Below are 27148 nucleotides of genomic sequence, written 5' to 3'. Positions count from 1 at the left end.
TATGGATAGCCCCAGTAGTTTATTGTTCTTGTTTCCCTTGCCTTAGGATACATATTTAGAGGGCACCTGGGTGCTCAGTGGTTGAGTGTGTGCCTTTGGTTCAGGTTGTGATCCTGGGGTCCTGGGATCGAGTCCCACATCAGGCTCCCCGCTGGGAGCCTGCATCTCCCTCTGCCTATGTCTCTGCCTCTCTCTCTGTGTCTCTCAGGAATAAATAAATAAAATCTTGAAAACCTGAAATTTAAAAAAAAGGATACATATTTAGAAAAATGTTGCTATGGTCTATATTAGAGAAATTATTGCCTTTGTTTTCTTCTAGAATTTATATGGTTTCAGATCTCACTTTCAGGTCTTTAATACATTTTGGGTTTATTTTTGTGTGTGGTGTTAGAAAATGGCCCAGTTTCATTCTCTTACACCTATTTGTCCAGTTTCCCAACCACCATTTGTTGAAGAGACTGTCTTTACCCCATTGTATATTCCTTTTTAAAAAAAATTTTTCCCATTGTATATTCTTGCCTCCTTTGTCAAAGATTAATTAATCATATAATTGTGGGCATATTTCTGAGGTCTCTGATCTGTTCCACTGATCTGTTTATCTATTTTTATGCCAATACTGTACTGTCTTGATGACTACAGCTTTGTCATATAACTTAAAGTCCAGAATTATGATGCCTCCAGGTTTGCTTTTCTTTTTCATGATTGCTTTGGGTATTTGGTGTCTTTTGTGGTTCCATACAAATTTTAGGATTTGTATTCTAGTTCTGTAAAAAATGCTGTTGGTATTTTGATAGGGATTGCATTAAATATATAGTTTACCTTGGGTAATCTAGACATTTTAACAATATTCTTCCAATCCATGAGTATGGAATGTCTTTCATTTGTTTGTGTCATCTTCAGTTTCTTTCATCAGTGCTTTATGGTTTTCAGAGTACAAGCCTTTCACCTGACTAAGTTTATTCTTAGGTCTTTTGTTCTTTTTGTTGCAACTGTAAATGGTGTTGTTTTTTTTTTTTTTTAATTTCTCTTTCTGCTATTTCATTACTAGCCTATAGTAACACTACAGATTTTACACTGAGTATTGATTTTGTATCCTGCCACTTTATTAAATTTGCTTATTACTTCTAGTAGTTTTTGGTATATTGTCATATTGTCTGTGAATAGTAACAGTTTAACTTCTTATTTACCACTATATATGCCCCTTTTTTCTTTTTCTTGTCTAATTGCTGTGGATTGAACATCTGGTATGATGTTGAATAAAAGTGGTGAGAGTGGACATCCTTGTTCCTAACCTTATAAGTAAAGCTCTCAGTTTTTCACCATTGAGGGTGATGTTAATTCTGAGTTTTTCATATAAGGCTTTTGTCTTCCCTCTAGCCCCACTTTGTTGAGACTTTTTTTTTAAATCAGGAATGATGTTGAATCTTGTCAAATGCTTCTTCTGTATCTACTTAGATGAACATATGATTTTTTATCCATCATTTGTTGATGTGATATATAACGTTGATTGATTTGTGAATATTGAACCATCCTTGCATCCCTGGAATAAATCGCATCTGATTGTGGTGAATAATCTTTTCAATGTATTGTTGAATGTGGTTTGCTCATATTTTTTTGAGGACTTTTGCATCTATGTTCACCAGGGATGTTGGCCTTTAGTTTTCTTTTTTTGTGGTATCTCTGGTTTTGGTATCAGGGTAATGCTGGGTTGGTAGAATATATTTGGAAGCTTCCCTTCCTCTGCTATTTTTTTTTTTTTGGAATAGTTTAAAGATAGTAGGTATTTTCTGTTCTTTAAATGTCCAGTAGAATTCACTTGTGAATCCACCTGGTCCTGGACTTTTAATGCTTTGTAGTTTTTTGATTACCAGTTCATTTTCATTACTTGTAATTGGTCTGTTTAAATTTTCTATTTCTTCCTTGTTTAGGTTTGGAAGATTGTATGTTTCTAGGAACTTGTCCTTTTTTTCTCGAATTGTCTGATTTTTTCACATAAAATTTTTGTAGTATTCCCTTAATCTGTATTTCTTCAGTGTCAGTACTTTTCCTCTCTCATTTCTGATTTTATTTATTTGACTCCTTTCACTCTTTTTCTTGTTGAATGTGACTGGGTTCTCTGTTCTATTCAATTTTGGTTTGTCAATTTTGTTTATCTTTTCAAAGAACTAGCCCTTGGTTTCACTGATTTCTTTATTGCTTTTTTTAGTCTCCATTCCATTTATTTCTCCTCTGACCCTTGTAATTTTTTTCTTTTACCCACTTTGAGTTTTATTTGTTGTTTTTCTAGTTTCTTCAGGTATAGGTTTGGATTGTATATTTGAGCTTTTTCTTATTTCTTGAGGTATGTCTGTATTGCTATATACGTCCCTCTTAAACTACTTTTGCTGTGTCCCAGATATTTTGGGCTTTTGTCTTCTCATTTTTATTTGTCTCATGTATTTTTTTATTTCTTTTTTGATTCCTTCTTTGGCCCAATTATTTGTTTAGTATCATGTTGTCTAGTTTCCATGTGTTTGTGTTTTTTCCAGTTTTTTTCCTTTTGATTTCTAGTTTCATACTATTATGGTCAAAAAAGATGCATAGTATGATTTCAGTCTTCTTAAATTCATTGAAACTTGTTTAATGACCTAATATGTGACCAGTTCTGGAAAATGTTCCATGTGCACCTAAAAAGAATGTGTATTCTGTTGTTTTGGGATGCACTGTCCCATCTGCTACATTGTGTCATTCAAAGATTTTATTTCCTTACTGATTTTTAGTCTGGATGACCTATAAGTGGAGTATTAAAGTCCCCTATTATTCCATTACCATCAATTTTTCTCTTAATACACATTAATATTTGCTTTATGTATTTAGGTACTCTGGTGTTCAGTGTATAGATATTTATAATTGTGTATCCTCTTGTTGGATTGATCTTTTTATCATTATATAATGCCCTTCCCTGTCTCTTGTTACAATCTTTGTTTTAAAGTCTATTTTGTTTGATAAAAGTATTACTACCTCAGCATTTTTTTTTTTTGCATTCATTTGCATGGTCAGTATTTTTCTATTTCTTCCCTTTTTAAAAAAAATTATTTATTTATTCATGAGAGACACACACAGAGAGAAAGAGGCAGAGACATAGGCAGAAGGAAAAGTGCTTCATGAAGGAAGCCCAATGTGGGACTCGATCCTGGGACCCCAGGATTACGCCCTGAGCCAAAGGCAGACACTCAACCACTGAGGCACCCAGGTGTCCCCATCTCTTTCTCCCTTTCAATCTGTATGCATATTTAGGACTGAGGTACACCTCTTATAGGTAGCATATAGATAGGTCTTGTTTCTTTACCCATTCCACCACCCTGTGCTTTTTGATTGGAGCATTTAGGTCATTTACATTTAAAGTAATTACTATAGTGTGTACTAATTGCCACTTTTAAATTTATTTTCTGGTTTTTTGTTGTCATTGTTGTTTTTCTCCTTTGTTCTTTTCCTCTCTCTCTCTCTCTTTGTGATTGATGAGTTTCTATAGTGTTATGTCTGGTTTTCTCTTTTGTGTGTGTGTATCTATCATAGGTTTGAGATTTGTGATTATCATGAAGTTCATATAAGACATTCTAAGTAAATAGTCCATATTAATTTGATGGTCATTTAAGTTCAAGTACATTCTTTAAGAAAATAAAACAAGAGCAACAACAACAACAAAAAAAAACTTCTTTCCTTTCCCCCTTTTTCCCCTTTTACTTCCTTCTCCATGTATTATGTATATGTTGTCATGTTTTGCATCTTTTTATTCATAGTTTTCTTATGTCTAATTATGACTATTTCTTTTCCATTTAAAGAAATCCTATTAACATTTATTGTAAGGTTGGGTTAGGAGTGACAAACTCCTTTATCTTTCATTTGTCTGGGAAACTGTCTCACTCTTAAATCTGAATAACTTTGCCAAGTAGAGTATCCTTGGTTGTAGGCTTTTTCCTTTCAGTACTTTGAATATATCTTGCCTCTCCCTTTTGGCTTGCAAAGTTTCTACTGAAAAATCAGCTGATAGATTATAGGTTTTCTCTTATAGGTGACTTTTTGTTTCTCTCTTGCTGCCTTTAGAGTCTATCTTTAACTATTGACATTTTGATTATTATGTGCTGTGGTGTATCTCCTTGAGTTTATATAGATAGTTTAGAATTCTCTGTTCTTCTTGGACTTTGAGGTCAATTTGCTTCCTAAGGTTACATAAATTTTTAGTTATTATTTCTTCAAAATAAGTTTTCTATACTTTTCTCTCTCTCCTTTTTCCAGAACTTCTATAATGTGAATGTTTGATCTCTTAATCTATCATCATTTAAAAAATTTATTTTCTCTTTTTGCTGTCCAGCTTTTGCTTTCTATTACCCTGTTTTCCAGATCACTGATGTATGCTTTTGCATCCTCTAATCCACTTTTGATTCCTACTGGTGAGGGGTTTTCTTGTTGTTGATGTTTTATTATTTTAATTTCAGTTATTGTATTTCTAAACTCTGGTTGATTTTTTAATATTTTCTGTCTCTTTATTGAAGGTCTCACTAAGTTTGTTCTTCTTTTCAAACCAGCCCGATGAGTAGCTTTATGATGGTATTTTAAATTCTTTATCAGGCATAATGCTTAATTATGTTTAATTTAGTTCTTTTTCTGTGTTTCTTTCTTGTTCCTTCTTTTGGAGCATATTCATTCATCTCCCCATTTTGCTTGATTTTCTGTTTATTTCTATGGATTAGGCAAAATGGCTACTTCTCCTTAAGTTGAGGGAGCCATCTTCTGTATAGTGTCTCCTACATAGATTATGTGTACCTGGTGATTTATGCTGGCTGACTAGAGCTGTGAATGTATATGCTAGTTACTCTCTCAAACCATGGCTTTTTACAGATAGAAGAAAATAATAATAATTATTATTATTTTAATAATTATAATAAAAAATAGAAAATAAAGAAAGAAAGAAAAATAGACCAAAAGAAAGAGAAAACAAAAACAAAAACAAAAAGAACAGAAATTAAAACAAGATGAGATGAACTAGGGAAATAAGAAAATAACAAAACTTAAAAATTAACTTTAAAAAAGCCCAAAACAAAGATACCAAAAACTAAAACCCATAAAAAACTTGTGGTTTATTTTCTGTGCCCTGGTATCAAAAAGGCTGTGATAGCTGGACCTGCCAATTATGGCATCCCAACCTTGTTCTTATCTGGACTTTTAAGGTGGAGGGAGAGAGAGCATTCCTACATCTCCTTGACCCTTTTAAGTTCCAGCTTTTATTGTTGTTGTTCTGTAACCCAGCACAGCCAGAGCTGGTGTGGCCTTGCAGATCCTTGGCTTGGTGAGGTGGCAAGGTCCCTGTGATGACCAGACCTACTCATTGTGGTAACCAGACTTTGCTCCAGTCTAGGCTTTTAAGGTAGGGTGGAAATGTAAACCATTCATTCCCTAGTCCCTGTGACCTAGAGATCATTCCTTCATTTCCCCTACCATTTGGCAGAGTTTTAGTATTGTCTTCTTTATATACTAGTTGCTCATTTAGCCATGGCTTTTTTGTTTTTTCTTCTGTGCCCAAAGACAGAGGAATCTGTTTCCAGTCCCTCAGCACTATCACTTCCTACTGCCATTTGCAGCATCAGGAGTAGGGGTGCTCTGTTACCATGTCTTCATCTCTCTTGCTGTTCTCTTGCCACTGTGTCTATCTTTGGTTTTTCAGTAGCTTTTTAGTCATCCCTCAGTTCATCTTCAGGAGAAATCATCCTATTAACTGGTATAATTTGATGAATTCTGTGAAGGAGGCAAGTTCAAAGTCTTCCTATGTTGCTATCTTGGACCAGAACTTAATTTTATTTATTTCAATAGATTTAGTTTTTTAGAGTAATTTTAGGCTCATAAAAAATTGGATGGAGAGTAGAGAGAGTTCCCATATATCACCTGCCCCCAGACAGGCACAGCCTTCCCCAAACTGGTACATTTGTTACTCTTGAAGAACCTGCATTGATAAATCATTATCACCCAAAATCTATAGCTTACATTAGGGTCCACTCTTGTACATTCTATAGATTTTTGACAAATGTATAATGATATGTATCCACCATTACAGTATCATACAGAATAGTTTCACTGCCCTAAAAATGTCTGTGCTCTATCTGTTCATTCCTCCCTCCCCCTAACTCCTGACAACCCCTGATTCCTTCACTTTCTTTATAATTTTACTTTTTCCTGAATGTCAAATATTTGGAATCATACAGTATAGAGTCTTTTCAGATTGGGTTTGTTCACATAGTAATAATCCTAAAATTTTTAGCCTTTAAAAATTTCAAGTAATGTACAAAATAAACTTCCTTACTCAAACTGCTCTCCCCCTTTATTTTGCCTTCCACTCTCTCACTAAACCTTAATATGTTTGTATTCTTGCTGAGACTGAGATCAGGGATGGAGCAAGGATTGGCGATCCAGTGGGAGACAAGACAGACACAAAATTCTCTATTATGCAAGTAAACTGGTTATGCAGCAGTAACAGTCCACCAGAAAATGTCAATGGAATAATAGAGAAATCCTTTATTTGCCATTCAGACTGAATGTCTGTTGAAGTTCCTTGTTGTAACTCAGAGGCCATGATGGCAAAGCAGTTACATGGCTCTTCCTTGTGTCAAAGGGAAAGAAATGTGCAGGGCCTTGCACTGGCAATAACAGGCTCTGGCTCAAAGTGGAATGCATTGCTCCTTCTCACAGCTCATGGCCACTACTCTTGTGACACCCCCCTCCCCCAAAGACTAACAAAAGTGTCATCCAACTCAGACTGTAGAACTGGGAACCTTTGTGAACAGCAACAGTGAATAGGTCCATATCTCAAAATTTACATAGGGCATAAAAATAACTGCTAAATCTAGGGTCAGTGTGTATTTTAAAATAAATGATACTATCACTTCCTGGATATTCTGATAGAAACTCTTATCTTCAATTAAGCTTCATTATAAATAATGCAAAATGATATAAGTGTTTTCACATTACCATAGAAGCAGAAAAAAAATTGAAAACCAGTATCATAAAATAATACAATTTTGTAGAATCTCAGAAATGGAAGGAATTATAGCCACTATGAAGTTCAGTCCAGCTTACTTTTAGCTAATGTATACATTTATATATAGGTGCATTTATCTGTGTGTTTATGCATATGAAATTTGATATGCATTTATATGTGCATATATATAATTAGAATTACTTTCCATTGGAATCACGTATATGTATATGTATTTGTATTCAATAGATATTAAAATCATGTAAGATATCTTACTGAGTTCTACGGATGGAGATGCTTATTATTTTTTACAGTATCTGCTATTAGAAAAAAACATAATTCTTCGCTTAAGTACAATCTGTTCTTTTATGTCCAATCTGGCCTGTATAACTAGCCACGGTAAAGGGAAAATTTTACTTCATTTCCTCTAGCTAGGTTACCAACTCTTGAGTTGATTCAAATTAGTATCTTAACTAAGTAATTTTTTTCATTCTGTTCTCATTGTCTGCATATCAGTTTCTTTGTACAATGCTTAGAACCTAGATGGGACTGAATAAAGTTTTGAGCTTAAGTATCATAAGTAATACTTTATAATATTGCAATAACGTATTAGAGAATTGAACATTAGACTTGAAGATAAAGGTAAAATTTTGGTCAGAATGAAAGCCATAAAGGTAATTCAAATATAATAAGACCTACCATTCTATGTGAGAAAACTAAAACTTTGGGAGATTGTGTGGTTAGTAAGTGTCAAAGGTTATAAAGCCAGGTTGATACAACTACAAAATCTGTATTTTTTTTACTATGCCAGTGTAGCAGAGATAACACTGGGTGGCCATAAATCTCTCTTGAGCACGGGGGAAGACCACATTTCCTAAGCTCTCCTGAAGTGGAGAATATGACTGAGTGTGGCCAGAGGACTGTGGGTGGAATTCCTGCATGCCACTTCCGAGAACTGGCCATAAAAGTCACTTGGGGACCCTCTGACTCTGTCTTCTGTCACAGCAACTTCTGAGCTCATGTGTTCTGGGTGGTCTGGCTGCAGAGTAGCAAAGCTTTCATCAGCCTGGGCTCCTTCATCGCACACCAACACTTATCAGGCATCTAGTGACTACAACAACAAAAATATTGTTGTTACTACTGAGATCCTGGTTTTATTTTTTAACTGTAAAATAATCTAGTCCATCCTTGACAAAAACATCTAGTTTAACATAGTAGAGTTTGCCCTTAATTCAATTATAATCATATGATTTGGGGACAAAATATCCAAATGGCTGACATGAATGAGAAATCTAGACTGTAGGTTTAAAAAACATTGTAAATACATTAAATACTACTTTATCAAAATATACTCATCCTTTTCAGAAGTCATTTGGGGATTTGGAAGTATTTTTAAAAATATGATAAAGTCAAGTCAATATTTTTATATTTATAAGTATGTAATACTTTATATTCTAGACTTTATTACTTTTTTCAAAGAGTTAAACCACAGAATATTGTAGTCGGATATTTGCTATCTACAAAGTCTATAAGTACTTTCTAATGTGAAATATCTATAGAATTTCTGGAGAAACTGGCAAAATTCTTTGACATTTATTTTATCTCCAAGCATTAAATACATTGCTCAAATAGATTGCCAGACCTAATCTGATCCAACATGCTTTGTTTGACCTAGTGATCTTTCCATCTTCTAAAGTTATGTCAATTTTATGACATATCAAGGGAAAGAACTTCAAGACTTTCCTGCTGGGAAACTGACAGTCTTTTTGCATAAAAATACTTCCCTACATAAGAGCTCTTATTTATTTATTATATTAACAGAAAACAGAAGAAAAATTTGCATTTTGAGTGCTATGGAAAAAGATCCCAAAGTCATCAGTTGCTCTGAGCAACATATTGTACATGTTACCACATGACAATTGAGACACACACTCATTTGTTAATCTCTGCAGTGGCAGCTCTTACCATTCTGGATAGAGCAAACCTTATTCCAAGAGGTTCATTTGAAATAGGTTAAGGGGATAGTGTTATTGCGGCACAGATCAGAACCATTTTCTGCTTCATTTAGAATTATGCATGTGAACATGTAGAGCTGCCACTAGTTTGTAAGACGTCTTTGTGCAGATTAGAAAAGGCACTCCTTCTGGGCAGGCAAATTAGGAAGAGGGGCTGCCTGGCAGGGCACTTTGTGTGTTGTGCAAACCCTACAATAGCATGCAGTGGTCCTGTGAACATATTTAAATACGGTCTTGATAACTGACAATGTATGATCTTTACTTACTTAGACTCTTACTAGTGTTAGTCAATTCTAAGAAGGTCGGAATATAATTATAAAAACTAGTTTTCTATTTCCTTTCAAGGGATTCATGGTTGACGCAATGTTGTTCCTTAGGGTCCTATGCATCTCCTTAGAAACTAATTTAGCATGATTTCCTCTTTACTCTGACTACTCAGAAGTTACAAATTAAAATTTTGATCCACTCTGTAGTAGTTAGGACTCTTGGTTGCAAGTGATGGAAACCCAACTCAAACTGACTTGAGGAAAAAGGCAGATGGATTGTCTCAGAGAGGCTTCTTGACTTCAGCACTGTTGGCATTTTGGGCCAGACAATTCTTTGTTTTGGTGGGGTGGGGACTGTCCCGTACATTTTAGGATGTTTAGAAGCATCCTTGGACTCTACTCAGTGGATGACAGTAGCACCACTTCCCCAGTGTGGCAACCAAAAGTGTCTCTAAGCACCGGTGAATATCTTTTAGTGGGAAAAATTGTTTCCAGTGGAAGTCACTGGGTCTGAGAACTAAAAAGGCCAAGTATCAAAATAGCTTCAGACAGCATCCATGAGTATGGATGGATACTCATATCCACACAGGGGGGAACTCATGACAGGCTGACTTTCCACCAGCTCAACAACTGTGAGGGTTGTGGGGTGTGGGAGAAGTACTGCATTCTGCATATCTCCAGTGAAAGTCCCAGGTGGGGGGCCTCACTGTCAGAGGTTACAACCAGAGCCACCCAAGGAGCCGGTGGTAGTCAGCATTACCCAAACTACAAAAGATAAAATGCTTAGTCTAAGAAAAGAGGGGATGTAAAGAAGTTGGACAGGCAAAACCAACAAATGTCTCCTCAGACTGTTCATATTTTTTAAGCAAATATTTATTGAGGATCATTTAGGTTTTGGAAATACAGTAGTGAATAAAACAGACCATAGCTCATGTTAGGCATTTTGCAGATTTTTTTCATCTGACTTTATTTTCTAATGTTCTCATTTATTGTATATTTTTTTGCCTTGTGCATATGTCACTAAGCTGCGAAAATTATTCTCTAGAAATAGGAGACATAGAAAAATTACAAATATATGTTGGAGTAAAATAACAGTTTTACAAAATCAAGTTATGGCCATTCCCATTCTGCTCTATGCATTTCAAGATCACCTCAGATTGCTTATTTAAGAATAATCAGTTGTTAAGCTATCTTCTTGTCTTCAAGTGGATAAGACTTGGCTGGTGAGAGAGCTGCTCACACCCTCTCTCACTCCTGTCCTGGTGGCTATAGGCTCATTCCCTAGAAGGTCCACTGAGTTTCCTCTCTCTTGCTCCAACCTCCCTGTCTGAAAAATAGCTGGTAAGGCTGATGTACCAACAAGTCCTAGTTATGACTGTAAGTGACAACAATATCAAAATATCAGTGACTTAAATGAAATAGAAGTTTCATTCTCTTATACATAAATGTCTAGTTCTAGAAGTCTTACGTATTAGGGGCCCAGTCTTCTTTTAGCTCTTTTGGTCTATTGTATGAATATACAGTAACCCAAATTTTATGATGGTCCAAAATGGCTACTGGAACAACTATTCTTTTCTAGCCAGCAGAAAGGAGAAATAATGAAGAATTATGAAGAAGGAAATCTTCTTTTCCCTTATCGACATTGTCTGAAATTATGTATACCAATTCCAATTACATACTATTGACTTTAAAATCACTCACATGGGACTTCTTAGCTGCAAGGAGCTTGCCTTGCCACTGAAGAAAGTAGAGCTAACATTGGAGAACAGGCAGTAGGCTACCCCACTAGGCTCATTCCCTGGTGCCACCAGGTTTTACATAACTGACCTTGTGTGTCCCAGAGTGCTCAAAGGTCATGGGCAGGGATGATAGGTCAGTTAGGATGCATGCAGGAAAACAGAACCATTCTAACTCTTATGGGAATGAATGGGTTACTATAGGAATTAGGGATTGCAGGAATGTTGGAAGAGCTTCTTAAGTGAAGATCAGGAAGGCTGTAGCCTAAGATTGGAGAAACAGTCACTGAAGATCTCATTTGAAGATACAAATTGGGTAGTTCCCAAAAGTTTCATGGGGAAAATGATGAAATTCTTAAGAGGCTCTGGAAAAGCTCCCAATAAACATCTCACTCTGTATAGCCGCATGAGCGCCTCCCAAAATCCTGGACAGCATGATGTCATGTCCACCCATGTGACATGCTAAAAATTCCTCAAAGCAGTGACCTCTCCACACTTCCATCTTCCACAGTTACTTGCATTCCTTTCATTAACAAATTCTGACCTAAAACAACATGAGAAGAGAATTCTGGTAAGTATGTCCTTTGGGGATAGAAATGATGCTGAACTGACAATAGACAGCCATACATAAGAGGTCTCAATATTACTTATTGCTGAATTTGCCTCTCTAAGGTCTATCGGAATCCTGGCAACAAGCTGGCAATTAAGATTGGTCATATTATGCACCATGAAAAATGTATCATATTGTTACGTCTTTTAAAATCCAACACTCTAGCACTCCTGCCTTCTGTAAGAATGAAAGGTTATGGTATAGTGGGACAATGCTCAGTGACAGACCCCGGTTCTGCTGCTTAAACCATTTGGGATTGCTTATCAGCTCTGAGAATGTGCCACACTCTGTGCTAGTTGGGTGATCTTGAGCAAATTCCTTCATGTCTTAGCATCTCAGTGCAATTTCTTCCATTAAAAATTGGTTAAACAGTTAATTGTACAATAGACGTAAAGATAAAGTAGCATATTAAAAGCACTGAGTCCAGTGCTTAATACACAGTAGAAGCTCATTTCACATCCAAAACTCGTTTTCATTTAAAAGTTCTGCAGAGTGTATTATAATACTCAACCCAATACCAGAGAGGCACATTATTCTGGGCTCACACCAGATTCATTTCTTACACTGAATAATATACTTTGTTTAAGAAATATTATTGTAATATAAAGATTTTAAGTACTAGAACCAATTCTTTCCTGTGAGTCAAAGCTCTTTGGCTCTAGGAAGAAGCTGACGAACCATCTATCAGATATGGGGTGGCAATAATTCTTGTGTTGGTTTGTTGGCAAGAGCGGGTAAGTTAACAAGTCACTCTCAACTCTGAGATCCAAGTAATATACCTTCATAGTGGATCTGTTTCCGTTAATCCTTATATTTTTCCAAGAACAATTTCAGGCTGCTATTTCCCCTTTTGTTTAAAAAAAATTTTTTTCCAAAGAGGTGGGGAGCAGAAGGGGAGTTGTGCTGGCATAAGTTGCAAATAAGATTTTGAACCTACGGGGTAGGGAAGAATAGTAATAGAATGATTTTTCTTTTGTTGGACATATGTGTTACCCAGAAGTTAAAAACTCACACACCTCCACCTGGGGAATAGAGACCAGAGAAGTGAACCCAGAAGGTGCTTTGGTGAACTGGAAGCTCCCACATGGTCAATAGTGGCAGCCCAGCCAGTACTCAGCTCTAATGGATTGTTGTCATAGTAGAATTGCATACTTAGAGCTTTTGTTGAACCTGAAACAATTTTCTTTTTAAATATTATGTTAGTCAGATCTAGATTATAGGTCACCAGCTTTCAAAATACGATCTTTGACTTAATCCAGCAAATGGAATCCATCTCAAAGTGCTAAAGTTTGTAGGAATGTTCTTTTAAACTATTTCAGTCTAAAAATGTTACTCAAAAAAAAAAAAAGTTACTCAAATTTTTGCCCAGACATTTAGGAAGATAAATTAGTCTCTGAGATTCTATCAAATATTTTCCTTTTAGGGATTTGCAGAACAAAGTGATTTTCTATATGTAGTCAAATAGCAGAAAGTGTATTGTTGCCAGTGACTATGCCCCACAGTTGGTTAGAGAGTTCTGAGGAGTGAAACAAGAGTGACCCTAGAGTTTTTCCCTGGCACGGCCAGCCTGGCTGCCTCAGGTTCCTGTACCCATGGTTCTCCCTGCATGCGCACTGAGAACCTGCTGATTCCACTGCATATTTAGAGGTGTGGCTCCTGCTGCTAAACCTAACAAGCATGGCTCTTTATATTATGGGGTAATGAAAAATGTGTTTGTAATTTAATCATAGTTTATAACTTATTAAATTTAATGTCTCATGCCTCATAAACCTGGTGGTATTCTTTTGTTGGCGGTTGTTGCTGTTGGTCTAAATACATATTTGCCATGCTGTTTGTGCTGATTTCCCTAGCTAAGATGTTCCATGCACCACCGAACTTTATTGTTTGGCCATATTTGAATTGCAAGGGGGAAGCCTTTCACTAAACCTTATATTTAATCCAAGGGGGTTTGTCTTTGGCCCTAAGTAGATGACCATTCAGAATCCAGAGACCCACAATCTTCATATGTCTGATGAGATCCACTGAATAAAAGTTTTTGCTATGGTCACTTCTGAGACTACTGTTTTGAAATGAAAATCTTGGGATCAGTGACTGAAACACCAGCTGAGATGCTGGTCCACTGTGTTTTAGAATGCACCATTGATACACGCAAGCATTCTATAGCTCCAACCATGAGAATACTACTTAGAAATAGGAAATGCACTTAACTCTTAGACATCTATTATTTCTTTCTATGGCTCTAATTGCCAAGGAGACAGATATTTTCTTGATTCTGCCAATTAGGAACTGACTTTATACAACATTAGCTCCCCAAAATTCTTAAAATTGTTACATGAAGGTTAGTTCCAGCAGACTTTGCTTTACACAAAATAATTATTCTCTCAGTGAGAAAATTTATAGTTGATATTTTAAAGAATGCTTTATTTTAATAGCCATCCAAAGAATAGCATAAGAACACTTGGATTAAGAGAAAGTTAAGCCATCTTCTGATAAGTCAAAACTAAATATTTATTATGAGATTTTCTTCTAATTTTAGTTTCTTTACAGGTCATTCTTAGTATATAGTCCAAGTTTTCTTTTGGCTGTTTTCTCAATTAAAAAAATATACTTCCAGGAGTGCTGCGGTGGTGCAGTCAGTTGAGACTCCAACTCTTGGTTTCCATTCAGGTCGTAGGCTCAGGGTTATGGGGTCAAGCCCCATATTGGGGTCCAAGGTCACTGGGAAGGCTCTCTCTCCCTTTCCCTCTGCCCTACCCTGCTGTGCTCGCTCTTTGAAACTCTTTTAGAAAAAGAAATATACTGAGAAGCACCTGATTGTTTTGGAAAATAAATCTCAGACATTGGTTTGTATTAGGACAATGCTGTGGGAGATATGGGAGGAGGGAAAGATAAGTTCTTGGGGTTCATTTTAATCTTCTCTATTGTGAACAACAGGCAACTGTGGTGGTATTTGGTGTACATAAGATGTGGCTTCTCTTCCTTCAGTGATCACGCTGAGGCTAGCAAATGACATTCAGATGTTAGCAATTTGGGGTCACATTTGAACTGGTGACTCAGGGGGCAAGTGTTCTATATCCCACCAGTTCTTTTAGTCAGCTTTTGAGTCACATCTTTATTTTCTCAAATAGAGGGAGCTTACCTCATGGGAATCATGTGAAATGCATAAAATGTAGTGCTCCATAAAGCAAATTCTAAATTAGCTACATGGTCAGGTAGTCTTCTGGTTGGTCTAATCATTGTGACAATTACCAATTTTCAGAGACATAAGATAGAGTCAAAATCACAAAAATGAGACTGGATAGAATTCAGTTATTCTTAGACTCTGAGGGGCTCTCAGGATCTTGCAAGACCAAGCTGATAACTATGAATTACCTTGTAGATATGTAAACAGATCAGGCACTAAGAATACCCAGGTGGTGCCCTATAAGATAGTCAGTTTTTACAAAATTTTGGAGTTGACAAGGAGTGAAAAGCCCTAACTAGCAAATAACAACAGCAAACACTAACAGTTATAAACAACCAGAAAATGTCAGGTTGAAGAAATGGGTGTTTGTATCCTACCAGCAAGCTGGGTCCTAGTATATAACAGGTACTGAGTCAGGTGCTCCATCATTTAATCTTTAGGACAACCATCAAAGTGGGCATTATTTTCTATTCCTCGATTGGCAGGCTTTTAAAAAGCTTTTATTTAATTCCAGTTAGTTGACATACTAACATGCTGTGTTACATTAGTTTCAAGTGTACAATATGGTGACTCAACACTTCCATACATCGCCCTGTGTTCATCAGCTATTTCACCCATCCCCCGGCCCCCCTCCTCTTTGGTAACCATCAATTCTCTGTAATTAAGAGTTTGTTTCTTTTTTCTTTTCTTATTTTTCAATAGGGGGTAGAGAGAGAGAGGTACAGGCAGTGACAGAGGGAGAAAGAGAGAGAGAATCCTAAGCAGGATTCTCAGTGCAGAGCCAGATGCAGGGCTCCATCCCACAACTCTGAGAACGTAACTTGAGCCAAAGCCAAGAGTTGGATGTTCAACCAACTGAGCCACGCAGAATCTTCCTCATTCTCCCTCTCTTTTTCTGTTTTTTTTCCCCCATTTTTTTCTTAAACTCCACATGTGAGTAAATCTATATGATATTTCTTTCCTAACTTCTTTTGCTTAGCATTATACACTAGCTCCATCTATGTCATTGCAAATGGCAAGATTTCATTCTTTCAAATGGCCAAATAATATTCCACTGTATGTGTGTGTGTGCATGTGTGAGTATACACACACATGCACACACACATACACACATACCGCATCTTTTTTATCCATTAATCAATTAACAGATACTTGGGCTGCTTCCATAATTTGGCTATTAGAAATAATGCTGCTAAAAACTAATGAGTGTATGTGTCCCTGTGAATAGTGTTTTTTGTATTCTTTGGGTAAATACTCAGTAGTGCACTTGCTGGATCATAAGGTAGTTCTATTTTTACCTTTTTGAGGAACTTCCATACTGTTTTCCACAGTAGCTGCACCAGTTTGCATTCCCATCAACAGTGCACAAGTGTTCTTCTTTCTTCACATCCTCACCAACACCTGTTGTTTCTTCTGTTGTTGATTTTACCCATTCTGACAGGTGTGAGGTAATAGCTCATTGTAGTTTTGATTTGCATTTCCCTGATGGTAAGTGATGTTGAGCATCTTTTCATGTGTCTATTGGCCATCTGTATGCCTTCTTTGGAAAAATGTCTATTCATGTCTTCTGCCCATTTTTTAATTGGATTATTCATTTTTTGGATGTTGAGTTTTATAAGTCCTTTATATATCTTGGTTGGTAACCCCCCATCAAATATGTCATTTGCAAATATCTTCTCCTATTCCACAGGTTGCCTTTTACTTTTGTTGGTTATTTCCTTCACTGTGCAGGAACTTTATTTTGATGAATTCCCAGTAGCTTATTTTTGTTTCCCTTGCCTCAGGAGACCTATCTAGACAAAAGTTATGACCAATGTCAGATAAATTACTGTCTGTGCTCTCTTCTAGGATTTTTATGGTTTCAGGCTTCACATATAGGTCCTTAATCCATCTTGAGTCTGTTTTTGTGTATGCTGTAAGAAAGTGGTCCAGTTTCATTCTTCTACATGTTGCTGTCCAGTTTTCCCAGCACCATTTGTTAGAGACTTTTTCCCATTGGATATTCTTTCCTGCTTTGTCAAAGATTAATTGACTATAGTTGTACATTTATTTATGGGCTTTCTACTCTGTTATATTGATCTATGTGTCTATTTTTGTGCCGGTACTGTACTATTCTGATCACAATAGCTTGGTAATATAACTTGAAGTCCAAAATGATGATACCTCCAGGTTTGCTTTTCTTTATCAAGATTACTAGGGCTATTCTAGGTCTTTTGTAGCTCTATGCAAATTTTAGAATTATTCTAGTTCTGTGAAAAACGGTGTTGGTATTATGATAGGGATTTCATTAAATGTGTAGATTGCTTTGGGTCATATAGACGTTTTAACAATATTTGTTCTTCCAACTCATGAGCATGAAATGTCTTTCCATTTCTTTTTAATGTCTTGCACTTCTCACATCAGGGTTTTATAGTTTTCACAGTACAAGTCTTTCAACTCTTTGGTTAGATTTATTCCTAGGTACCTTATTATTTTGATGCAATTGTAAATGGTATGGTTTTCTTAATTTTTCTTTCTTCTACTTCATTACTAGTGTATAAAAGTGCAACAGATTTCTGTACATTGATTTTGTATTCTGTGACTTTTATTGAATTCATTTATCAGTTCCACCAGGTTTATGGTGGTATCTTTCCAGTTTTCTTTTTTCTTTTTTAGATTTTATTTAAATACACACAGAGAGGCAGAGACACAGGCAGAGGGAGAAGCAGGCCCCTCACAAGGAGCCGGATGTGGGACTTGATCCCGGGACTCCAGGATCACGCCCTGGGCCAAAGGCAGACGCTCAACCGCTGAGCCACCCAGGTGTCCCTCCAGTTTTCTATATGTAGTATCATGTCATCTGCAAATAGCGAAAGTTTTACTTTTTCCTTACCGATTTAGAAGCCTTATACATATATTTTTTCATTGATTGCTCTGGCTAGGACAGGACTTCTAATACTATATTGAATAAAAGTGGTGCATGGACATCTCTGTCTTATTCCTGATTATAGAGGAAAAGCTTTCATTTTTTTCCCCAGTAAGGATGATGTTTGCTGTGGATTTTTCATATACAGCCTTTTTTATGTTGAGGTATACTCCCTCCAGACCTATTTTGTTGAGGGTTTTTATCACAAATAGAAGCTGTACATTGTCAAATTTCTGCATTGATTGAAATGACCAGATGGTTCTTATCCTTTCTCTTATTGATGTGATGTATCACACTGATTGATTTGCAAATACTGAACCACCCTTGCCACATAGGAATATATCTCACTTGACTGCAGGGAGTGATTTTTTAAATGTTTTTTAATTGTTGAATTTGGTCTGCTAGTATTTTGTTGAGAATTTTTACATATGTGTTCATCAGGGATATAGGCCTGTAGTCTTTTTTAGTGGGGTCTTTATCTAATTGTGGTATCAGGGTAATGCTGGTTTCGTAGAATGAGTTTGGAAATGTTCCTTCTTTTTCTACTTTTTGGAATAGTTTGAGAAGAATAGGTACTAACTCTTCTTTAAATGTTTGGTAGACTTGGCCTGTGAAGCAATCTGATCCTGGACTTGTTTGTTGGGAGTTTTTTGATTATTGATTCAATTTCTTTGCTAGTTATCGAGCTATTCAAATTTTGTTTCTTATTCTTTTTAAAGATTTTAATTATTCATGAGAGAGAGAGAGAGAGAGGCAGAGACAGAGACACACGCAGAGGGAGAAGCAGGCCTCATGCAAGGGAGCCTGATGTGGGACTCAATCCCAGGTCCCCAGGATCACGCCCTGGCCCGAAGGCAGCGCTAAACTGCTGAGCCACCCAGGGATCCCCAGTTCTTGTTTCTGTTTTGGTAGTTTGTATATTTGAGTCCTTTCTCTTTTTTTCCTTGATAAGTATGGCTAGAGGCTTATCAATTTTGTTGATTTTTTTTTTTGAAAGAACCAGCTCCTTGTTTTGTTGATTTGTTCTAATGTTTTGTTTTGTTTTGTGTTTTTAACTGAAGCCTCCTTTATTCTATATCATCCTATTAAAGTTTCATTATTTTTGCACCAGAACTATAAAATGCTTAAAATGTAGATTACAAAATTTAGAAAAAGGGATCTCAGTACAGAAAATACATTTAATAAATTAAAGTAAAAGCCAAAGACCTGGGGAGATCCAAGAGAGCAAGACAAGCCTTAACCAAAAACGTCTGTAAATACCCAAGAAGCTTTTGAGCCATAGTCTCTTGGCTTCCAGTGGTCATAAGCTCAAAAGCTTTATGGCTTTTGAGCCATAGTCTCTTGGCTTCCAGTGGTCATATTTAATAAGCACATCAGCAAAAAGGCCAGCAGAATGTTTAATGGTTTAAAATATAAGCAAATATAGACTTATTTGTACTGGGCAAAGTACTAATTTCAAAAGATCATTAAAAAAGGAATATTTCAGAAACATTAATAAAAGTGATGGTCACTCAATCCAAATTAATGCAGAAATATTGTTTATAGCATTTTATTAATGGTAGTACCTTAAGTTTGTATAGACAAATTCAAATACTTGAGTAGCTAGTTTCTTAAACTTTATAGAAAACATTCTATAATCTCAATGCTTATATCATCATAAGCATGTTAATAAATATAAACAATTGTTCAAATATTAACTAGGTGCCATTGTCCTAAAGTGAGCCACTTCCAAAAAAATCTAATAATTACAGCTTATCATAGGAACTATATAATGTATTATGGTAAATAGAGCAATTATATATACGAGCCACATGTAAAGCTCAGTAATCATGAATTTGAGGTGATCATTAGACATCTATTTCCAAAGCTTCCACAATATGTGCAGCAAGACAATCTTTAGGATCTTCACTAGTGCCTACTGAGAAGAGTTCAGTTAACTTCTGGTATGTTTCACCCAGTTCTTCATTATTAATAGGTAGCCTAGTCCCCAAAGCTGCAAAGTGTGTTTCATGATCAAAGTCAATTTCATTAAAAGTTTTATCTTCATCATCATCATCTGTTCTATTGTTTTTTGTTTGTTTGTTGTTTTTTTTTTTTAGTTCCTGGTCTAATTTTTATTATTTCCTTTCTTTGCTGGTTTTAGGTTTTGTCTGTTCTTTTCCTAGCTCCTTTAGGTGTGAAGTTAGGTTGTTTGGGATTTTCTTGTTTTTGAGGAAGGCCTGTATTACTATGTACTTCCCTCTTAGAACCACCTTTGCTGTGTACCAGATGCTTTATACCATTGTATTTTCATTTGTTTCCATGCATTTTTATTTCTTCTTTTATTTCCTTGTTGATTCATTTATTGTTTATTAGTATCTTATTTAATCTCCATGTACTTATGGTATTCCAGATTTCTTCTTGTGGTTGACTTGTGGTTTCAGTATTGTGGTCAGAAAATACGTATGGTATGACTTTGATCTTCTTGAATTTATTGAAGCCTGTTTTGTGAGCTAATTTGTCATCTATTTTGGAGAGTATTCTATGTGCAGTCAAATAGAATGTGTATTCTACTGTTTTAGGATGGAATGTTCTGATATATCTGTTAAATCATTCTGGTCCAGTGTGTCATTCAATGCTATTATTTCCTTGTTGATTTCTATTTAGATGATCTGTCCATTGATGTAGGTGGGATGTTAAAGTTCCTTACTATTATTTCATTATTATTAATTAGATCCATTATGTTTACTATGAAGTATTTATGTATTTAGGTGCTCCTCTATTGAGTGGATTAAATATTTACAATTGTTAGCTCTTCTTGTTAGAGTGTCCCCTTTATTATATAATCTCTTTGTTTGTCTCCTGTTAGTCTTTGTTTTAAAGTCTACTTTTTCCAATATAAGTATTTCTACACTGGGGCCTGATACTTCCAAAAATATTTCCAATATGTGCTATGTGTGCCCTGCTGTTTTGTCCTTACTGCTTTATCCTCAGGGCAGTTGTCTACAGAAGCTCTCTTTGCTTCTTGTAGGCAGTTTGGTCTCTGGCCTGAATGTGGTACCTTTTAACTGTGTGTGTGCTGTGGTCTGCTTATGAAATGAGAGCTGTTGCCACCACTGCCAGAACTGAGGCCCTGCAAAACTAACTCCTGGTTTGGGAGACTCAGTGTGGGCAGAGGTTTGGGCCAGTCTTCTGCAAGAGGGGGCCCGCTGTGCTGGGATGGAGGCAAGTGTGACTTTGGAAGGGCATTTCCACTGGATCACAGTGAAGCCGGGCTTGGCCTTCTTATAAACAAGTTAGGTAGTGAGTGCTGGCCCTTGGCTGGTTCTTGCAAGTGGCTCTGTGTTTTTGCTGGAGGGGGTGGAGGAGGGAAACAGTGTCAGCCAGTTTGTTCCTGACGGGTCTCTCTGTGAATGCCATCTCTCTGGTACATACTCTTAGATGAGCAAATAACATCCCACTGTGTGTCCCAGGTGTTCTTCAGGTCACTGTTCCTACACTGTGGGTCCTTGGGCTGTTTGCCATGCCTTCTCTTCTAGAGCAGCCCCAATGGCCTCGGGGCTGTCCCCAGTCCAAGCCTGCTGACCTTCAGAAATCCAGGCTTTAAGCCCTTAGCCCCTCTCACTTTCCAAACCAACGGCTATAGGGAACCACCTTTCCTGGGCATTCCCATCTGCTAGTCTGTCTCTTGCTCTTCTCTGGGACCATAGTTCCCCCCTTCACTGCAGTGGCCACGACCTGTTTCTGAAACTGCATCTCTACTTTTAGCTGTGAGGTTTGTTCTGCTAAGTCTTCAGGTTGATTTCTAGGGTATTTAGGATGATTTGGTAGTTACCTAGTTGCACAAGATGAGGTGAGCGAAGGGTCTTCCCACTCCACTGCCATTGTCTAAAGTGGGCATTATTGTAGCCTGACTGGTGAGACTCCAAGATTGGCAGTGTCCCGCACACAGCAGGCCCCTAATGAATAACAACAAACATGTGGCAGAGCCAACAGAAAGCGCTTGTTTCCCTCTGAAATTTCCTCCTTCCCTTCTAAGTGGTAAGTCGTGCTTTTTCAGGATACCCACTTCTGCAATAAGAGTTGCAGTTTGGAACTTACTTATGTGTTTTCTCTTTCCTCTTTCCCAACCAAATGCATTATGTTCACCTTTACTGGCCCGAGACCTCGCACCTGCCGAGGAAGGTTGGAGGAAGAGAGGAAAATAGATTTGTTTCAGATAACGCAAAACAAAAACTACCTAGCTTCGGACATTTCAGATATCACATAGCAAGACAGTAGCTTTGAAACCAGGTTGTTGTAGAGAGAATTTTGTAAGTTCATTTATCTCATCTTTTTTGCAACTCAGTGAAGAAGATGTGTGTTCTCTATCAGGAAAAAAAATCTCTTATTGCTCTTCTACAGAGGAGTGATATAAGGCAGAGAAGGGGGCCCTGGGTAAGTTTGTAAAAGAGGAGAAAACAGCCAAATATTTTTTCTAATTTGCTTATGCTCTCCTTTGTCTCTAAGGGACTAGTGTGGTTGTGGTGTTAGCTAGCACGTGAAGGGGAAAGAACTCCTGACATTCTTTCCCCCATGGCACTCTGGAAGGAGAAAGGCCAGGCCAACACAGGAAAGGGCCACCTGGAAAAAGGCAAGAGTAGGCTGGTCAGATGAGCTAGTTGTGACTCAAGGAAGGAGCATCTAGAGGAGAGACGGGGTCACTTAGGACCTGCACCCACGTGAGCTGGTTGGAAGCTGTCTCCGTGAAGAGAGGATGGCCCACAAGTAGAGGGATGGGTAACAAGTTTACCAGAGCTATGAGCACTAGAGGCCGGTGGGGCAGACAGACAGCATTCCACCATCTACCCAATCTCCCACTCAAGGAAAACATCAAGGGGCAGAGGAGGCACTCTGAAAGTTTGAACCTCTTTATCTAACCTAAGGGACTCTGGAAATTCCTAAGTATTAAACTTGAGAGTAGCATTTTTTCTTTCAATCCAACAGATGTGGCCCCAGGAGATATGCCAGTTTTCTTCCAAATTCTTAAAGAGAGAGTCTACATTTTCTCAGCACTTCATATATTAAAGTTTCATGCTATGACACTTGTAAGGCCTCTGAAAAATTGCATTTAAAAAGTAATGCTTTGGGGTACCTGGCTTCAGTCGGTTAAGCCTCCAACTCTTGATTTCGGCTCAGGTCATGATTTCAGGGTTGTGAGATTGAGCCCCATGTTGGGCTCCCCACTTGGCTGAGGGAGCATGCTTCTCTCCTTCATCCTCTGCCCCTGCTCTCTCTCATTCTCCCCCTAATAAATAAATATATATATTTTTAAGGAATGCTCCATATTCTGGTAACTTGCTTTTGTAGGGTCTACAGCCCTTTGGCCATCTTCCTCTTCCCAAGGTGTACTGCCTCACTCTCCATTCCTGGGTATCCTAGGAAACCTTCTCATGTGTGCTCACAAAGAAGTCCCATTGGAAACAGACCCAGTACCATTTCTTTTCTGCACTGTCATCCTTAGGTGTCTGATTCCTGACCCCAGTGGACAACAGTCACAGGGTACTTAATAAGCAGAATCTGTGCTAGAAGATATTTTGAGTTAATCAGTCTGGGGTAAGGCCACAGGCATGAATATTTCTTAAGAGCTCCCCAGGCAATTTTTATGGACAGCCCAAATTGACAACCAATGCTTTAGCGTACTACACAGAAGACTTTGACCCCAGGGAAGCTGTGTGAAGTTGGTTTCCCTCTGCTGACCTACCAGTGTGTCTTTCCTGGCCATTGCTGATTTATTTCGCCAAATACTGCCCCTTGCCTTGGCATGACCTCATCAGTCTGGCCCTTCTGTGTCCCATAGTGGTGCTGCCGATGTGCCAGACATCACCCATCCAGTAGGAGGTTGTGCCAGGATGCAAACTCTTGACACTAACTTTATCACTGATGTTCTCTATGAAAGGAGAAATAAGTACAATTCGAGAGAAAGGAAATCCTAAATCAGATTACATTTTTAGTCAGTACAAAGATAAGAAATTTGCCAAATACAGTGGGAATGAACCACTTAGCTACAGTGATAATTCTCCTATCCTGAATCTGTGTCACAGATACAAGACACAATAGCAGCCAAGGACTCACCTAGGAGAAGACTCTGTCTGCTATCTGGTGGGCGAGCATTGATTCAAAAAGCTTCATGTAATGATGACTCCTAGATGTGATGCTCTGTGCTAGGAGCTGAAAGTAAAAAAAGACAGAAGCCTCCTGCCTTCAGGAAACTCATCGTTGTTTATTTTCAGTTTTATCAACTTTTAAATTATTTACTCAACACTGTACAATTGAAATATTTTTATTTGTGTAGGAGCAAATGATAGTACACTGTTTCACTTATTTCCAATTAGATTCAAAATTGTTATCTTTCCAACAAATATTCTTTAAAATAAAGACAAGATGATATGCTCTGGTGAATTAAAGTGAATAGGGTAAGAAGGAAATGGAAAGAAAATTTCATAAAAATAAATGAGTGCTGCCAGCAAGTAGTATATTACTTGGCCCTATCCTCCTAGGATTGCTGGGAGCTAATTACCTGATTTTAGCTCAGACTTTAAATAACCTCATAAAAAAGACCAATCCACAAACTATTTACACCTTTATTGAAGTAACAAACTTTTTCTTTATATAAAATAGGTAAGGATTTTGAGGGAAAAATATTGAAGTGTATAGCAATTGGGAAAAGACAATACATACAAAGTATTATAATAAATTTTGTTTTCCAATGGAAGGAAGAGTCTGAGATAATTTCAAGAGTTATTCATGAAAATGAGGCATAGAGATCTGTGGCCTATTAAACCCTAGAGATCACTTCTGTGGTATCTTGCTTTATGCCATAACTACTATCTAAATTCAGAATGTGAAAGAGCCTATAAAGGGAACACTAGTCCACCCTAAAGCTGATCTTGCCTCCATAACAATTGCTGAACTGATTTGGAACCAGAAAAAAGCCACGGGTGGGGCGCTGTGATAGGTTTTATAAGATGCCATATATATTGGAAACTTGGTAATAAAAGTATATAAAATTTTAATCTTCAACTTTTCCTTTAAAAAAGGTGACAAAGCAAATAGGGAAGTGATATGAAAATGCATTTTTAACCGTGTAGGAGAGCAATGAATTTAAAGTTCATGTCAGTTCCGTTAAAGATATTTTAAAACTGAAAACCAATAAGATCTTGATAAAGATTGTTGATTGCCTGTCTGTCCTTTTTAGTACTCAGTCTATTGCTAAGACTGATAATGCATCATGGACAATAAGGAGATCATTTGATGCCCTATTTTGCAACTTCTTATGTTAATAAAGATTTCTCTGATTCCTAATAATTGGGCAGCCTTAGTTCTTAGTGTTACATGGCTAAATTTTATTTAACAGTTACATCTGGAGTAGGTCATTGTTCATCAGATGTTGAAAAGATTGACACAAAATTTTAAAGAATGTTCTCTTTAATATTGTTATAGGATGGGTTAATTATCATTAAAATGTTAATAGTCACTAAAGCACATAATCAGGCTTACAGATGCTTGGTGTATATTTTTTTTTTAAGATTTTATTTTTTTTTATTCATGATAGACATAGAGAGAGAGGCAGAGACACAGGCAGAGGGAGAAGCAGGCTCCATGCAGGGAGCCCCATGTGGGACTGGATCCCGGGACTCCAGGACTGCACCCTGGGCCAAAGGGAGGCGCTAAACCACCGAGCCACGCAGGCATCCCCTTGGTGTATGTTCTTGATGAGGAGGCTTGTGGGGAGATTCTCCTTTTAAAGTAGGTGAGTGAGGTATGTCAATGAGTGTGTGGTGTTTACAGAAAGAACCAAAGTAGAGTCAAGTTCCTATTATGAGTTACCTGTGAGTAATCATCACAGTTCTTCTCATGAGAGTAATATAATTCATATTCCTTGTAGGCATCACTTAATGTATAGGTTGAATTGTTTAAAGGGATCTGGATGGAGCATGCCTTTTGGTTCTATTTAATCACAGCAAATTCCATAGTGACACCAAGTAATTTATGGGCATGCTCAATCTGTCTCTGGAAAGCATGGGCCCCCCAAAGGGCCAGTTTGTGAAGCTTCGGATACCTGTGCAGTTTGGCAACATGGGGGAACCATAGGTCAAGCTCTGAAGACTACTGAGGAAATAATATTTTTCTGAAGCAGCAAGTGAGGACAGTTATCTCTGCTGCTAGCCTGCCTGCTTTTGTTCTGCAGTCCACAGTAAAAGCTAGGAAAAGCAATGGCAGAAAAAACTCAGTGCCATAACTCTCTGAATTATATTTGATATCCCAAAAAGGTGGAGATTGTGTATTTTATCTTGGCTTAACCAACTGTTGTTAGGACACTAAGCAGAAAAATCCAAACACAGGAAAAGTGGTTGGTAATGATCTCAGCTGAAGTGAGGGCCTTCTCTCTTTTTCTGGTTACTAATGTGCATAAAATTGCATGTAGATCATAAAAAATACTATGTATAATTTCCCTTTTGGAGAAGATCCTTAATTTTAAGCTTCAAAAACAATCTTGATAATCAAAAAGGGAGTCAAAAGTACCATTCCAGCCTTGTTTTCAATGAGAAATATGGGAAAGAGTGAGCGACCATTTCATAACACGTTGGATGCTCTCACTTTTTCTCTCAATCCACAGCATTATTTCTGGAGCCAGGACAATGAAGGTAGAACTTCTACTGAGAATAGTTTATGTCTAGGGATAATGTGTGTACACATATTATAAAAGTAACCAAAAATAACACTATCTTGAGCAAATGAATAAAAAAAACTTTAGGCATTTTGTAGAAGTAGTCTAATTCAGAACCAGAGGAGAGGAGATTAAAAGTGCTCACCACCGGGTTACACAGGAAAGTCAGATGCTCACACTACTAATCACAAATCCATTCTGGTCGGGTCAGAGCTTCCTAGGTGCCAGTGTTGCACTGATTATCTCCCTGGGCTTACTGGGGTGTGTTTCTTTGTTCCTGCATTTGTTTAAGCATATAAGCTTAAGTCACAGCCTGTTGTTGTCAATCATTGTTACAGCTCATGATAGTCACAATGAGAGGTTCGGTTTATGAACCAGAAGACCTTGACCCTAATTAGCAGTCAGGTGAGTGAAGCTACTTTGGAACCTAGAAATGCTGTATATCAATGCATCATCACCCAAATTTTCCTTATTATCTGGGAACTAAGACTAGCGTATGATTGAATATTTTTGCACCTTTTGGCAAAAGCCCTGGGATTTCGGGGTCGATTTGCCAATAGATCTGAATGCTGGAAAGGCATCCCAGTGTCTGAATGGTTTAAGAGCTATTATAAATTTACTTTAATGGGTGCTGCCAAGCACCATTAAATGGAGATGGGGTTTATACAGGTTAGTTAACCCAAACCACAGAGCTTTTTAGAAACAACCAAATAAAAATTATGGCATGTCATAGCTGG

The sequence above is a fragment of the Vulpes lagopus genome, chromosome 22 (genome assembly GCF_018345385.1).
Source record: "Vulpes lagopus strain Blue_001 chromosome 22, ASM1834538v1, whole genome shotgun sequence".
NCBI classification, from domain to species: Eukaryota; Metazoa; Chordata; class Mammalia; order Carnivora; family Canidae; genus Vulpes; species Vulpes lagopus.
Note: the sequence above shows the minus strand (reverse complement) of the source record.